The following is a 17,015-nucleotide window of genomic DNA, read 5'->3' as shown; positions in this document are numbered from 1 at the left end:
GTCTTCTTGCTTTTGTTGTTGCTGTTGTTGATTAAAAAATAAATAAATAAAAGAGAGAGAAAAAAAGAAGAAAATGAAGTCCTTTTTTTTCGATGGTCTTCTTACTTAATTGTCCTATTCTATCCTCTTCTATTTTCTTTCTTTCTTTCTTTCTTTCTGCTTTCGGTATGTCTCCTTGCTTTTGTTGTTGGTGGTGGTGGTGTTGTTGCTTTCAGAAAAAAAAATGACGGGCCCTTTTTTTTCGATGTTCTTCTGGCTTTATTGTCCTGATCTATTTTGTTTCTTTCTTTCTGTCTATCTATCTTTCTTTCTGTTTTCGGTATGTCTTCTTGCCTTTTTGTTGCTGTTGCTTTAAGAAAAAAAATAACCGGCCTTTTTTCTTCGATGGTCTTCTTCTTTTCTTGTCGTGTTGTATCTTGTTTGTTTCTTTCTGTCTGTTTTTTGGTATGTCTTCTTGCTTTTGTTGTTGTTTCTCTTCATCTGTCTTTTTTCGGTCTGTTTTCGGTATGTCCTCTTGCCTTTTTCTTGCTGTTGCTTTAAGAAAAAAAATTATGGGCCTTTTTTCTTCGATGGTCTTTTTGTTTTTTTGTCCTCTTCGATCTTGTTTCTGTCTTTCTATCTTTCTTTCTTTCTTTCTTGCTTTCTGTCTTTCTGTTTTCGGTATGTCCTCTTGCCTTTTTCCTGTTGTTGCTCTAAGAAAAAAAAAATTATGGGCCTTTTCTTCTTCGATGGTGTTATTTTCTTGTCGTGTTCTACCTTTCCTTTATGTCTTTTCTTCTTTCTTCCTTCCCAGTTTGGTGTTTGGGGTCCCGGTTTACTCCAGACGACGGTGAAGTCCTGGGGGCCGTGTGATGGAAGCTTCCTCACTCCGTGCCATCCTGTCCCTTTCCTCTTTCTCTCTCTTTGCTTCTTCTCTCCGTTTCTTTTTCCGTCTATTTCTTCTTTTTCCTTTTATTTCAACAGGTTCCTTTCATTCCAAGTTCACAGACAGAAACTACTTGTTCTCCTGGTTGTTTTTTTTCTTTTCTTTTTTTTCTTCTTCTCCAGAGCAGTCACACAAAGCTGGATTCTGAAGAATTACCTGCAGCGGATGATTGATTTTTATTCATTTTCTTTTTTATGGGTGGTTTTTTTTTTCTTCCTGCTCAATTGTTGCTGTTTTATTTTAAATTTCCCTCTTTCTCTCTTTTACTTCATGTTTTTCTTTTTAATAGTTCTGTAATCTGTTATTCTCCTTGCTCAGAGAACATCAATCATCATTCGCTGGGATGACATCAAATTAATCAATGTCGGACACGAGAGACAGCAATTTGTTTCTTCTAAATTGTCCTCCTCTTTCGTGTACCTGTTCAATCAGGGAACATTAATCCAAAGGCATAAGACGTCAAATTGCTGTCATCTTCTCTCCCCAATTTCAAGTCTTTTTTCTGCGTCCTCTTTTCTAAATAATTATCGATTATTTTATCCACCTCTTCGGATGTCAGTACCCTTCGGATTTTCTTTGAGAAGGTTATATGCCTTCAGTTTCTTGTCTATCTTCACTGTATCACAAACAACAACAACAACAACAACAACCTCATCACTGCTCTACGCAAGTTGACAAGTCGCCTCGCTCTGAAGATGAATAACCTCTTTCTCGTTAGTTCGCGATCGAGTTGTCCGAGATCTCGTCTTCACGAGACCTGGGCGTCAGGGCGTGAAAGTTGACGTCATGGGTGAATTGAAATCTATGATCTTGTTGACAAAGAGCTGTTGGTTATGCACAACCTATGGCCTTGTGGACAGAGAGATGCACAACCTATGGCCTTGTTGACAGAGCGATGCACAACCTGTGGCGTCGTTGACAGCGATGCACAACCTATGGCCTTGTTGACAAAGCGATGCACAAAGTGTAGCCTTGTTGACAGAGCGATGCACAACCTATGGCCTTGTTGACAGAGCGATGCACAACCTATGGCCTTGTTGACAGAGCGATGCACAACCTATGGCCTTGTTGACAGAGCGATGCACAAAGTGTAGCCTTGTTGACAGAGATGCACAACCTATGGCCTTGTTGACAGAGCGATGAACAACCTATGGCCTTGTTGACAGAGCGATGAACAACCTATGGCCTTGTTGACAGAGCGATGCACAAAGTGTAGCCTTGTTGACAGAGATGCACAACCTATGGCCTTGTTGACAGAGCGATGCACAAAGTGTAGCCTTGTTGACAGAGAGATGCACAACCTATGGCCTTGTTGACAGAGCGATGCACAAAGTGTAGCCTTGTTGACAGAGATGCACAACCTATGGCCTTGTTGACAGAGCGATGCACAACGTATAACCTTGTTGACAGAGCGATGCACAACCTATGGCCTTTCGACAGAGACATACACAAAGTATGGCCTCGTTGACAGAAAGATATGCGCAAAGTATGGCTTTGCTGTAAGAGAACTATTGCCGTTCAGAGCTGGCTTTCAATCCAGTCTCACTGCTCTTTTACCTTCACCGCGGAATGTGTGGCGAGGCAGTCAGAACAAGAAGAGGCTTTACTGAGACTGGGGAAATAATCGTCTCTGGTTACCTACCCTGCCCTTTTCCTCTGTGCCATTAACATCTTAAAGAAGAGGTAGAAGGAGGAGGAGGAGGAGAAGAAGGAGGAAGAGAAGGAGGAGGAGAAGAAGACGAAGAAGAAGAAGAAAGAGGAGCAGGAGGAGAAGGAGAAAGGAGGAGGAGAAGAAGGAGGAAGAGAAGGAGGAGGAGAAGAAGACGAAGAAGAAGAAGAAAGAGGAGCAGGAGGAGAAGGAGAAAGGAGGAGGAGAAGAAGGAGGAAGAGAAGGACGAGGAGAAAGAGAAGGGGGAGAAGGAGGAGGAGGAAGAGGAGAAGAAGAAGAAGAAAGAGGAGGAGGAGAGGAAGAAGAAAGAGAAGGAGGAACAGGAGCAGGAGGAGGAGAAGGAGAAAAAGGAGGAGAAGTAGGACGAGGAGAAAGAGGAGAAGGAGGAAGAGGGTGAGAAGGAGGAGGAGAAAGAGAAAAAGAAGAAGAAGAAGAGAACATCAGCTTGACATCTCTTTAAAGAGTCGGAGAGAAAATCGACAATCCATTACTAAGTTTAAAACTATAAAAAAAAAAAAAAAAAAAAAAGAAAAGAAAAGAAGAATGCACGCGCAACAAAAATATCTAAAGATCAATTATGAAGGCAAACAGCGGAAAGTCAGCGGAAATGGAGCATAAGGGAAAAATAATATATAAAATAACAACAAAAACAGGCTGCGGATTCTCTCTCTCTCCCCCCCCTCTCTCTCTCGCTCGCTCTTCTATCTTCTCTTTCCATCTTTCTGTGCGAGTCGGAGACTAAATATACCCGACAAGCTAATTCCTGCAAGGTAAGTTTATCGGAGTCTTCTAAACAGTAAAACAATGTGTAAATTTTTCCCCATCTTCCTGCATAGAAGATTCAAGTGTTTAAAAATTGCAGCCTCTTAACGTGTTGTAACATTGGTGCTGTTTCATAATTTAAAAAAATAGTATTTTCATTTTATTCAAACAAAACCAATGTAGCAGAATCACACTGGTTGTTTACCCCTTCACAGGGGCTATAACCTAGTGCATGAATTATCCCCCCTCTCTCTCCCTTTCCCACTCCTCTTATCCATCTCCTTCTCCCTCTCTCCCCCACCCTCCAGCCACCCTCTTTCTCCATCCCCCTCTCCCCCTCTTTATCCTCTCTTCATCTCTCTCTCTCTCTCTCTCCCTTTCTCTATCCCTCTTTCTCCCTCTCCCCCACCCTCTTTCTCCATCCCCCCTCTTTATCCTCTCTTCATCTCTCTCTCTCTCTCCCTTTCTCTCTCCCTCTCTCTATCCATCTTTCTCCCTCTATCTCTTTCTCCCTCTCCCCCACCCTCTAGCCACCCTCTTTCTCCATCCCCCCTCTTTATCCTCTCTTCATCTCTCTCTCTCTCCCTTTCTCTCTCCCTCTTTCTCCCTCTCTCTATCCATCTTTCTCCCTCTCTCTATCTCTTTCTCCCTCTCCCCCACCCTCTAGCCACCCTCTTTCTCCATCCCCCCTCTTTATCCTCTCTTCATCTCTCTCTCTCTCTCCCTTTCTCTCTCCCTCTTTCTCCCTCTCTCTATCCATCTCTTTCTCCCTCTCTCTATCCATCTCTTTCTCCCTCTCTCTATCTCTTTCTCCCTCTCCCCCACCCTCCAGCCACCCTCTTTCTCCATCCCCCCTCTTTATCCTCTCTTCATCTCTCTCTCTCTCTCTCTCCCTTTCTCTATCCCTCTTTCTCCCTCTCTCTATCCATCTCTTTCTCCCTCTCTCTATCTCTTTCTCCCTCTCCCCCACCCTCTAGCCACCCTCTTTCTCCATCCCCCCTCTTTATCCTCTCTTCATCTCTCTCTCTCTCTCCCTTTCTCTATCCCTCTTTCTCCCTCTCTCTATCCCCCCACCCTCCAGCCGCCCTCTTTATCCTCTCTTCATCTCTCTCTCTCTCTCCCTTTCTCTATCCCTCTTTCTCCCTCTCTCTATCCATCTCTTTCTCCCTCTCTCTATCTCTTTCTCCCTCTCCCCCACCCTCTTTCTCCATCCCCCCTCTTTATCCTCTCTTCATCTCTCTCTCTCTCCCTTTCTCTGTCACTCTTTCTCCCTCTCTCTATCTCTTTCTCCCTCTCTCTATCCCCCCACCCTCCAGCCGCCCTCTTTTCCACCACCCTCTCTCCCCTTGTCCTCAATCCATCTCCTTCTCTCCCTCTCTATATCCATCTTTCTCCCTCTCTCTATCTCCCCCACCCTCCTGCCGCTCTCTTTCCCGCCTCTCTCCCCACTGTTTCTCCATCCCCCCTCTCTCTCTTATCCACCTCTCTCTCTCTCCCTCTCTTTGTACGAAAGCTCAGCTGTTGACACCCAATTCTCGGCCCATGAGCCACCATCCCAACGCTCGGCTTATGTCACATAATGACATAAGCTTACAGTAGGGCCAACAGCAAAGAGAGCTGTATGATCAATGGTTTCTCCACTGCAATGGGAAGTCATTTACAGCTTAGTCTTTTGTGAAGGACTACGACTCTCAAACTAGGAGGCAAAATCATACTGGCTCCCCACAGAGGGGGTGGGGGTAGAGCAAGAAAGACAGAGACAGACAGACAGATGGGGAGAGATGCTTGACTAACAGCAAGGCTTTCAAACAGGAATCATGAAGCAGGCAGGTGGAGGGGGTGGGGGAAAGAGCAGCAAACACAGACAGCCTGTCTGTCTCGACAGACAGACCAACAGACAGGCTAACCTGCAGGCAGGAAGACTGACGGACAGTCTGGCATGTAGGCGGACAGGCAGACAAACACACGGACAGACAGAAATGTGATCAAGTGCCAATGTTCACTTCGAAGCTTGGGGACAGCATCCATTGATTTATTTTGTTTTATTTTGTTCTTTTCTGTTTCTTCAATTTTATTTTTGTTATAGTCTCGTTCAGTCGTCTTACTCGTTGGTGGTGAGTTTTGTGTGTCTGTGCATCCGCCTGTCTGTCCGAAGGTCAGTCTGTCTGTGTCTGTATCCAAGAAACGTCTGTCTCTCCAGCGCAGTCTCCCAAGTGGGAGATCTGTTGTGTCCGCGCCACTGTCTGTTCCTTTGTATGTGTGTCTGTGTGTACCCATGTGTCCAGGTTGGTCTGTCTCAGTCTGTCTGTGTGAACTCCTGTCTGCACTTCTTCGTGCAGGTGTGGCTGTCTGTCTCTGTCTCTGTGTGAACTCCTGTCTGCACTTCTTCGTGCAGGTGTGGCTGTCTGTCTCTGTGTGAACTCCTGTCTGCACTTCTTCGTGCAGGTGTGGCTGTCTGTCTCTGTCTCTGTGTGAACTCCTGTCTGCACTTCTTCGTGCAGGTGTGGCTGTCTGTCTCTGTCTCTGTGTGAACTCCTGTCTGCACTTCTTCGTGCAGGTGTGGCTGTCTGTCTCTGTCTCTGTGTGAACTCCTGTCTGCACTTCTTCGTGCAGGTGTGGCTGTCTGTCTCTGTCTCTGTGTGAACTCCTGTCTGTACTTCTTCGTGCAGGTGTGGCTGTCTGTCTCTGTCTCTGTGTGAACTCCTGTCTGCACTTCTTCGTGCAGGTGTGGCGGTCTGTCTCTGTCTCTGTGTGAACTCCTGTCTGCACTTCTTCGTGCAGGTGTGGCTGTCTGTCTCTGTCTCTGTGTGAACTCCTGTCTGCACTTCTTCGTGCAGGTGTGGCTGTCTGTCTCTGTCTCTGTGTGAACTCCTGTCTGTACTTCTTCGTGCAGGTGTGGCTGTCTGTCTCTGTACTGTCTCTGAATTTGTCTGTACCCCTGAATGTGGAGTGATGGCCTAGAGGTCCGCCCAGGAAGCGAGAGAATCTGAGTGCACAGGTTCGAATCCCACAGTCGCCAGTATTTTCTCCCCCTCCCCCCCCCCTCTGGACCTTGAGTGATGGTCTGGACGCTAGTCATTCGGATGAGACGATAAACTGAGGTCCCGTGTGCAGCATGCACTTAGTGCTCCCAAGAGAACCCACGGCAACAAAACGGGTTGTCCCTGGCAAAATTCTGTAGAAATATCCACTTTTATAGGAAAACAAATACACTTGCAGGCATAGAAAAACAACAACATCAAAACGGGTGGCGCCCTCGTTGTGGCGATACGTTCTCGTCGGGGACAGCAGCCGGAAGTTCACACAGAGAAAAAAAAAAGCTGTGACCAAAGAGTAATACAATACAATACTGTGTACAATACTGTCTGTGTCTGTCCGTCTAAATCCCTGACTGTACCCTGTAGTGTATGCATTTCAGTTTGTCAGGGTCGATGTCCATATAGGGTCGCTGTCCATTTATCTGTTGTTCTCGGAAGGCAAAGATTATCAATCAATCTATCTATCGATCGCACAGTCTTTGTCTGTATCTCTTCCTCTCCCACTCTCTCTCTCCGTACAGTCTTTGTAGCTCTTCCTCTCCCACTCTCTCTCTCCTCTCTCTCTTCGTACAGTCTTTGTCTGTATCTCTTCCTCTCCCACTCTCTCTCTCCTCTCTCTCTCCGTACAGTCTTTGTATCTCTTCCTCTCCCTCTCTCTCTCTCCTCTCTCTCTTCGTACAGTCTTTGTATCTCTTCCTCTCCCTCTCTCTCTCTCTTCGTACAGTCTTTGTCTATCTCTTCCTCTCCCTCTCTCTCTCTCCTCTCTCTCTCCGTACAGTCTTTGTATCTCTTCCTCTCCCTACTCTCCTCTCTCTCTTCGTACAGTCTTTGTCTGTATCTCTTCCTCTCCCTCTCTCTCTCTCCTCTCTCTCTTCGTACAGTCTGTGTATCTCTTCCTCTCCCTCTCTCTCTCTCCTCTCTCTCTTCGCACAGTCTGTGTATCTCTTTCTCTTCCCCCCTCTCTCTGTGATTTTCTCCCCTCCCATTCATTCATTCCTAAAAAAAATATTAAATATACCCACGTTTATTTGGAATCTGTTTACTGATGTCATCCAATGATGAAAACATACGTAGTTCTGCTTTGTACCTATATGAAGCATTTCAGTTAAGAGAAACACTCACATTTTGGTTTTATTGGATGCTGGTTATGGAAAAGTTGCACTGTTTATAATAATTGCAATGACACATACAAAAATTTTGGTGCTGCCCCCGTGTTTATATGGGGCTATGGCCTTTACTGAAAAAAAAAAAAATCTTGAATCCATTCCAGAGTTCAGCAAACTCTTACAAGTGAGGGAAGCGAGTTCAGACACTGTCCTTTGGTCACCTCTTTGCCTTATACGTAGGTGTACTGTTTATTTGCTTTATTTCTTTTACTTTCAAGGCCTGACTAAGCGCGTTGGGCTACGCCGCTGGTCAGGCATCTGCTTGGCAGATGTGGTGTAGCGTATATGGATTTGTCCGAACGCAGTGACGCCTCCTTGAGCTACTGAAACTGAAACTCTTTTACTTTCATTCCAGGTTATCGTTTTAAACATAACCACGGCAAGTTCTCAGGTCTGCCTGAAGTTTTTGCATAGGTCAGATATGTGCTCCTTTTTTTTTTTTAATTTCGTTTTCAGATGTGTCAAAGCGTAAACGGATCACTGCACACAGTTTTTCTCTATTTGAAATTTAACTTAAGGCAGACATACATGACATTTCTCTCTCTCTCTCCTCCCTCCCTCTCACTGCACAACCAAACTACGTTTCACAGACAATGCTAGTGAAAGAAATTTTGATTGTCCATTTTGCAGATATCACAGAGAAACAAGTTCATTTCATTTTGTGCTGTCCAAAATACTATGAACTTAAGGAGTTGTATATTGCAAAGAAGTATTTCAATCGTCCTTCCAACTTCAAACTGTCGTCGTTATTCACTAACAAAAACAAAAACGTTCAAACACGTCTCGCCACTTACATTTACAAAGCTTTTCAAATCAGAAATATGTGAATTATCAATTATATGTTTGTGTTATTTTCATACTAACCTCTAGATGTGTTAACCTCTGCTGATATGGGTCAAAGGCCTAATCAATAAATATGTCAAGACTCAAGACTCACTGCACAACCATGTTTATCTGTATACATTTTTGTCATGAATGCATTGTGATTATGTACCTGTAAATGTTAACTGTGCAGTGAAGTGTATTTGAATATCATGTTTGTATTTCTATAACCTTTTGTTGTTTTGTAAATGATCTGGTTTCTTTTTTCTTTGCCCTGAGGGCTGGATGTAAAAAAAAAAAGCACATGCACGCTTTTTCCACTTCCCTCATTAAAAAAGTTCGTTTGTTCTCTGTCTCTGTCTTTCTCTCCCTGTCTGTCTGTCTCTCTCTCTCTCTGCTTATTCCTTTTTTTCCCATCAAGATCCGCTCTCTCTCTCTCTCTCTCTCTCTCAAGAAGGAGCTTTGTTTTGTTTTATGATCTGCTTTCACCATTTCATTCGTTTATCATAATGGGTTTGTTAGAAATTGAAAGTATGCTGATGCATTCAACCATGTCATAAGGACCTCATGGCCGAAGACATTAAAGTGTCCAAGCATGTGTGTGTGTGTGTGTGTGTGTGTGTGTGTGTGTGCGAGAGAGAGAGTGTGTGTGTGTGCGTGTGCGTGTGCGCATATATAAAAGGTCATTTGAAGTACTTGGACCAGTCCCCACGCATGGAATCTTCACTTAAAGGTTAGACTGAAACTCAGTCCTCTTTCATGCTTCCCTTCCTGCTGGATCATAGGATTCCCTCCCTTCACAACATCTCCCTCCCTCCTCTGTCTCTCTCCCTCTCTCTGCGTCTCTCTCTCCCCTCTCCTTCCTCCTCTGTCTCTCTCCCTCTCTCTGCGTCTCTCTCTCCCCTCTCCTTCCTCCTCTGTCTCTCTCCCTCTCTCTGCGTCTCTCTCTCCCCTCTCCTTCCATCTGATCAAGCGAAAACTTCTCTCCCCTTGAAGTGTGCAAACCTCTGCCTTTGAAATGTGAAGTGACGAGTTGTGGAACAGAGAAAAGTGGGACCATGCAGTGTTCTGGCGGAGCTTTTCATCATTTTCTTTCACGTTGGGTCTGAGAGGGCGGGTTGGGAGATTTGTTGTACGCAGTGCGCAAAAAACAAGAAGAAATAAAAAAGCGAATAGAGTTGTTGTTCCAGGTCTGTGTGTGTGTGTGTGTGCGCGCGCGCAGGTGCGTGCGTGCGTGTGCGTGTGTGTGTGTGTGCGCGCGTGTGCGTGTGTGTGTGTGTGTTGGAGCGGATTGGGAAGTCCTTGTTGACTGGTTCATCTTTTTTATCCCCCATTTGCTCTATTTTCACTGGAAACTTCTGTATGCATCACCATGTCTGTACGTGTTTGAAAATTGTGAAAACGGATTTTCTTTTTAAAAGAAAGAAAATAAGTAAAATAAAGAAACAAATAAAGAAATAACCGGATGGAAAAAGAAATCGGCCCACATTCGCTCAACTCAAGACAACGCCCTTCGAATGCAGTAAGCTCCAGGTAGGTGTCATTACACCGTTCACAATACACTGTCTATTCTCTGTGTGTGCGTGTGCGTGTGCGTGTGTGTGTGTGCGTGCGTGCGTGCGTGCGTGCGTGTGTGTGAAGAATCAGAATCAATTTTAATGTCAATTAAACCTGAACAAGGTTTATAAGACACGTAAGCAAAGTTGCATGAAACCACGCACAAAAAAGCAAAACAAAATAGATAAATATTGAAAAAAGAGATTGAATCACTCCTGCACGCTATGGCGTTTTTGGCAACAGTTTCTGACAAATTTCCCAAACAGTCCCACTAGTTTGTCTTCCAGTATTGGCTGACTGGGTTTGATAATATTTGGAAGGTATTTTTGAATTTTTTGTAAGAATTCTATTCTAACTTCTTTCTATAATTCGCAGTCATCTAAGAAATGATATTCATCCTCTACGGTTTGACATTGTAAACATAGTCTCCTTTCTTTTGGGATGTTGAAATATCGCCCTTTTCTATTGCTAAATCATGACAGGATATTCTTAATTTGCACAATGATTGATTTTGATTATAATTAAGATTTCCTTCAAAATAAGGTTCTGTTCTGTATTCATGAGTAATTTTATTATGAAATAGTAGTTTGGATTTATTTTCAGATTTGTTTCTCTTCCAGAATGAAACACATCCGTATTCATGTTTATTCATTATAACATGGCTAAGTTTATGAATATTGAATGTTGACTGATTATTCCAAACGTGTCTTAAACCAAGATTCTGTAAAATAATTTCAACGAAATTAATCCATGTTCGCTGTTTTGTTTCCTCTGTAAGCATGTCGTCATACACAATTTTGATATACGCATTTTCTCGTGCCTGTGTGATGTGAAACCAAAATCTTATTATTTGACAAATCACTTTTAAACTTAAGGGGCATTTACCTATTTCAACAAATATTGCTTAATTTGTGGCTTTTTTGTGGACTCCCAATATTTGTTTAAAAAAAATTTAAATGAACATGCTCATGAGGAAATGTGTTCGCGCGCGCGTGTGTGTGTGTGTACGCGCACGCGCGAGTGTGTGTGCGTGAATTGTGTTCGCGCGTGTGTGTGTGTGACCAAGCGTTAGCGTGTGTTCTAGTTATCTAACAACTTTTGAAAGCATATCCTTTCCCACGCAAATAACAAAGTCTTGTTGCTGTTGTTCAGTTTCCAGGCACAGGGCAGCACAGCAAAGGGGAAGAAACCGATAAAGCGCAAGGAAAAGACTCCAAGCACCGTGTAGACTCCACTGGAGTCAGCCAAGAATCACTCCCCTTGGGGGTACTTCAGCAGGGGAACTTTTTCCCCCTTTTTTCCAATTCTCCAACCCATGCCCTAACGTAACCCCAGCCAATTATTTTTCCCACTGGAATATCTTTTTTTATACAGAGCTGCTTGTCATTATATGACACGTATCTGGAAAATTGTGACAAATCTCGAGGGAGTACGCTCCATATAAAAAGAAAAACAAAAACAAAACAGCAACAGCAACAACGACAAAAAAACAACACAAACAACAACAACAAACAAACAAACAGCACTCAAATGGACTTATTTCCGAGGCAATGAGTGCTGTCCTATTTCCGTTTTATTTCAATCGTTTGCCTTCTCCATATCTCTTTACCTGTCGTGATAAAGAGAAATACAAATACAGATCATTTATTTTCCCCCTTTTCTATATTCCAGTGTACTAACTTTATTTGCTTATTTTGACTCGTTGTCTTATTTCACTTTTATGTTATTTTCTTTGTCATCACACAAACCTAGGACTCGCTCTCAATGCCAGACCAGCGAGTTAGGTGCATGCAAAGGTCTGGCATCTGCTTTGTTTTGTTTTACAGCAGATGTGGTGTAGCGTGTATGGATCTGTCCGCACGCTCCGACACTTTCCTTGGAATTGAAACTGATACTCCTCTTGAGGTTGCGTTACTTTGTATTTTTGTATTTGTATTTTTATTGCATTACTATTTTTTTGTCACAACAGATTTCTCTGTGTGAAATTCGTGCCGCTCTCCCCAGGGAGAGCACGTCGCTACACTGACAGCGCCACCCTTTTTTGTATTTTTTCTGCCTGCAATTTTATTTGTTTTCATATCGAAGTGGGATTTTCCACAGAATTTTGCCAGGGACAACCCTTCTGTTGCCGCGGCTTCTTTTACGTGCGCTAAATGCATGCTGCACACGGGACCTCGGTTTATCGTCTCATCCGAATAACTAGCGTCCAGACCACCACTCAAGGTCTAGTGGATGGGGAGAAAATTAAATTGGCGAACTGCCGGTTTCGAACATTGCACTCAGATTCCTCTCGTTTTTTCCTCTGTAGCGTCGTTACCATTTGAACAGATTCTCGTGCCGTGTGTTACAAAATCATTAACCCCTTACAAAACTTAAAAAGGGGATTACGATTTCAATCATTTGCTAATTTGTGCTTTAATCTATGGACTCCCAGTTGTTTATTTAATGAATCATGAGGATGTGTTCGCGCCGCGTTTCTGTGTGTTTACCGATCCCGTGTTTGACTGAATTGTGTTTCGGCGTGTGTGTGTGTACAAGCGTTAGCGTTTTCAGTTATTCAATTTTGAAGCTGTCCTTTCTCCACGAAATACTGTTGCTTTCATTCCACACAGGGCTGCACAGCAAGATGCCGAAAGCCAGGAAAACTCAAGCACCGTGTAGTCCATGAGTAGAAGCAATATCCTGGTAGCTATTCAGAGGGGGAATTTTCCCTTTTTTACGAATTTCCAAACATGCCCTCATCGTTCCCAGCATTTTTTATCGCCAAGTGTACTGCACACGACTCGTTGTTTATATCGTCCATCGGAAATTGGGACCAACCTCGAGGAGTACGTTCCAGTAAATGAGAAAGAGCAACAAACGCACGCATCACGACAAAAACACAACAAACAACAACATAGCACTCAGGACTTTTTTCGAGGCAATGAGTGCGTCCTATTTACCGTTATTTCTCGTTGCTCTCATACTCTTTACCTGTCGGATAAGGAATACAATACAGATCATTTATTTTCCCTTTCTATCAAGTGACACTCATTGCTTATTTTGACTGTGATCTAATTCCCATTATTTATTCTTGTCATCACCAACTGGACTCGCAATGCCGACCAGCGTTAGCGTACCCTGCAAGGCTGGCGCTTGTTTTGTTTACAGCATTGGTGTAGCCTGTTGAATCGTCCCACGCTCGAACTTTCTTGGAATTGAATGTTACTCCTCTTGTCTTACCTTTGATTGACCGACAAAACCGGTGTTCGATGTCTGCTGGTTGTCGGTCTATCAGGGAAAAGAAAGAAATGGACAGTTTTCCCATTCTCTCTATTAAAAATGCGATTTCTTTCTTTTCCCTGATAGACCGACAAAACCAGCAGAGAAAGAGACAGACGGACAGACAGACAGACAGATGGACAGACAAAGACCTGACGAATCGATTCCTGTTTCACAATGTCGCGTTTCTTGCAATACTCGTTTGCTTTCACTTCTTTGCTACACAAGCAATGTCCTCGTTTGCTTTCACTTCTTTGCTACACAAGCAATGTCTTCGTTTGCTTTCACTTCTCTGCTACTTTCACTTCTTTGCTACACAATGTCTTTCACCGTGAGCGTCTTTTGCATGACCTTTCTTCTTTCTCTTCTTCGTTCACTAAAACTGATACTTCTTGGTTCACTGGCTGCAACTCCCACGTTCACTCGTATATATACACGAGTGGGCTTTTACGTGTAACACCGTTTTTACCCCGCCATACAGGCAGCCATACTCCGTTTTCGGGGGTGCATGACCTTACAACAAAGAAACACAGACGGCGAGAAGCAAAGAAGAAAGACTGTCAAAAAAAGAAGTGAAAACAAACTGACTGACTGAACGACTGAATGGATGAATAAATGAGTTTGGATTAAAATATTATCCACGTAGGTCCTTTAAAACTGGCTGTGTATGCCTTTCAAAATTAAAGAAGGAAAGAAAGAAAAGAAGAAAAGAAAAAAATAGAAAGAAAGAAGAAATGAAGGGAGGAAAGTACTGTCAACGCCACTGAAAAAAAGAAAAAGAAAAAAAGAAAGTCCAAGTTAAGAGAGAGAGAGAGAGAGACAGAGACAGAGAAAGAGAGAGAGTGTGTTGCTAGATAACTAGTTACCCAACTATCGTCCAACTATTTGAAAGAAAGCACCAAAGCACGTGTATACTGTTGAGAAGCACGCCATTCTGAATCGCTAACAAAGTATGTCCCGACAACCCTACCCACACCTACATATACTCATACCTACCCACAAGTCTATCTTCTTATATAATGCACTTAGCAGCCAAATTTCTTTTATTTCTATATTACAATACTAAATAATTTGAAACAAAACAACATCGCTCAGGCCCCATGTCGGGAAAGTTATGAGAAAATCCCGAACAAGAAAGCATACGCACGCACGTCACGTCGTTAATTAAAAAAAAAAAAACCCAAAAAACCGGTCATAAACAGTCAGCTAATAACCGTGCAACCGCACATGGTAAGAGGGAGGGAGGGAGGGAGGGAGGGAGGGTGTGTGTGTGTGTGTGTGTGTGTCCGTGTGTGTGTGTGAGTGAATGACAACTGTAAGTTGTTGTTTTTTCATCATCGGGTTTTCGGGTTTGTTTTGACTTTGCTGTATCTATTATTATCATTATTATCATCATCATTATCATTGATATTATTGTTATTACCATTACTATCATCCTCATCATTACTACTACTACTATTACCATTATCATCATCATAGTTTAATGTATGCTATCTCTTACTGCTTATATCCTGCATTCAGCACACCTTTCACCACTCTAGATTTTCTGACATACTATAGAGATTGATTCTTCATTTCTCTGTCTGAGATGATAAAGAGACTGATTGTTTATTTCTCTGAGATGATAAAGAGACTGTTTATCAAACAGATTGTTTATTTCTCTGAGATGATAAAGACGCTGACTGTTTATTTCTCTGAGATGATAAAGAGGCTGACTGTTTATTTCTCTGAGATGATAAAGAGACTGATTCTGATGGCGGACAAGGTTGCCAACAAACGGACCACAGGACAGAAGAGGTTTGAGGAGATAACAAAACGAATGTAAAAAAAAATGTGTTCTATCCTGTTGATGCAGCACAAAATGATTCATCCTGGGCATCAATCTCTATCAACGAAGACATCAAACCACAAACAGACGCATATAAACGCTTTTTTTTTGTTCACATAAATAACTTAATACAATAGCCCAATCCATATTCAAACCTGGCTTTTCGGAACCGTCCCAACGCCGACTATCATAAAACCCTCCAGGCCAAGAGAGTGGGGATGTAATTGGGCAAGACTCTCTCCACTATAATCAAATTCTAGCCCAGATAGTTGGGACAGCAGTTGCCTCCTCTGCTGTTTTTATGGTCATAGTCGGACACGACTGACTATACATTCAAACTTTCAGCCGCACTGGGAAATAAAAGCAAATACTTCAACAGCTAGCTACAGACATTGATCGACCATCTTTGAATCAAAATGATTTGTTGAACAGCAGGAATACTTTTTTTTTTCTTATAATAAAGTTTTAAAAAAAGAAGTCCCCGATAACACTTGACTCTCAATACTTGTAGAAAACCCGGCATCTCCATTCAGGATGACTTTTAAAGCTTAAATTTCGATGTTCTTTCCTTTTTTTTCTCTCTGTAAACGCCGAACAATATCACGCACTGACGGTCTTCCCGATTTCACGCACACAACTTTAATTACTCTTTGTTTCCCTTGTCCTTAATGAGGAGCGCGAGGTAAATACCACCATCATATGAAGAAGTGATTTAAAATAATCATCACAGATCATAAAAAAATGGGCAAAAATTAAAAAAATCACCAGAAACTGCAAATGTTCACAAACCTTCCTGTAAAAGAGCACAACGTCTACATGAAATCAATCACCGCTGACACCAGATGTGGTGCAGCGCAGATGGATCAGTCTGCACGCCTGGACGCCTGCTTAAAACTGAAACTGGGAACCACTGAAGTTCCAACTCGAAACCAGATACAGTTTCAGATCTCACTCGCTGACTGAAGTAGCCAGCCACACTCACACAAACTGAAGCGACGAGGTTTGAAAAACAAAAACAAACCACCACCACACATCAACGTTCTGTTCAGTTTTTCTTCGTTCCTTCCAGTCAACTGTCGTCTGCATCCCCAGGAGCCGGAACGACCGTCGTGCGACAACCCGCCAACCGTTCTCTCCAATTGACACCACGCAGTCGTCGGTCAATTCGCTGCGTCAGCCACACAACAGGTCCTCGCCATCTTCGCACCGAAATGACGCACAACAACGGAGATACAGGGTGGTGGTGAAAACCGCAATGCGTGCGCATGTGTGCGCGAGAGAGAGAGAGAGAGAGAGGGAGAGAAAGTGGTGGTCGCGGGGGTGGGCGGAAGGTGTGGCGGGGAGATAATCGCGCCCCAGAGAGGCGGGCCGAGCAGTGTTGTGTGATCAGAGTGCTGTTCCCTTGTTACACTGATTGCCCCCCCCCCCCCCCGCCCCTCCCCTCACAAACACGCCACCCCCGCACTTTCCCCTCCCCCTACTTCCCCCCACCCCCACCCACATGTGCCAAGCCGTAACTGTCATCCCACACACCTCTTCATATTTCTTGCCCTCCGCCCACCCGCTCTCACCTACTTTCCCGGAGAGAGAGAGAGAGAAGACAAGACAAATTCTTTATTTCGAGGATAATAGATAAGCACTGGTGTGCTTTTTTACATCCATTCCCCGCCCTGAATAGGGCCTACACTACACAATATTTAATAAAATGAAAGCATGGTGTTAGCAGAGATACACAGAGGGAAAAAATATGCATAAATCAAAACAAAACAACCACACACCCACAGAGCGAGAGAGACAGACAGAGAAAGAGACAAAGAGACAGAGAGACAGACGGACAGAGAGAGAGGGGGGGGCAGAGAGAGAGACAGAGAAAGAAAGAGACAGACAGACAGACGGACAGAGAGAGAGAAGGGGGGACAGACAGAGAGACAGAGAAAGAAAGAGAGAGACAGACAGAGAGAGAGGGGGGGGACAGAGAGAGAGACAG

General features: G+C 43.5%; 1 protein-coding gene across 2 annotated transcripts in view; it reads right to left on the bottom strand.

Moving 5' to 3' along the window:
- LOC143289447 (uncharacterized) overlaps nucleotides 1-17,015 on the bottom strand; it is a 122,470-nt gene that overhangs the window by 49,521 nt on the left and 55,934 nt on the right. Inside the window, exon 1 of one of the 2 annotated variants that reach the window (XM_076598417.1) lies at nucleotides 15,818-16,153. The exons of the other annotated variant lie outside the window; for it this stretch is intronic. The gene's annotated coding sequence lies outside the window, so the exon portion shown is untranslated. Of the gene's footprint in view, nucleotides 1-15,817; nucleotides 16,154-17,015 lie in introns of those variants that run through there. 2 annotated transcript variants of the gene reach the window in all.

Source organism: Babylonia areolata, chromosome 14 (assembly GCF_041734735.1).
Source record: "Babylonia areolata isolate BAREFJ2019XMU chromosome 14, ASM4173473v1, whole genome shotgun sequence".
Classification (NCBI taxonomy): Eukaryota; Metazoa; Mollusca; class Gastropoda; order Neogastropoda; family Buccinidae; genus Babylonia; species Babylonia areolata.
Note: the sequence above shows the minus strand (reverse complement) of the source record. Positions and strands in the feature narration are given on the sequence as shown.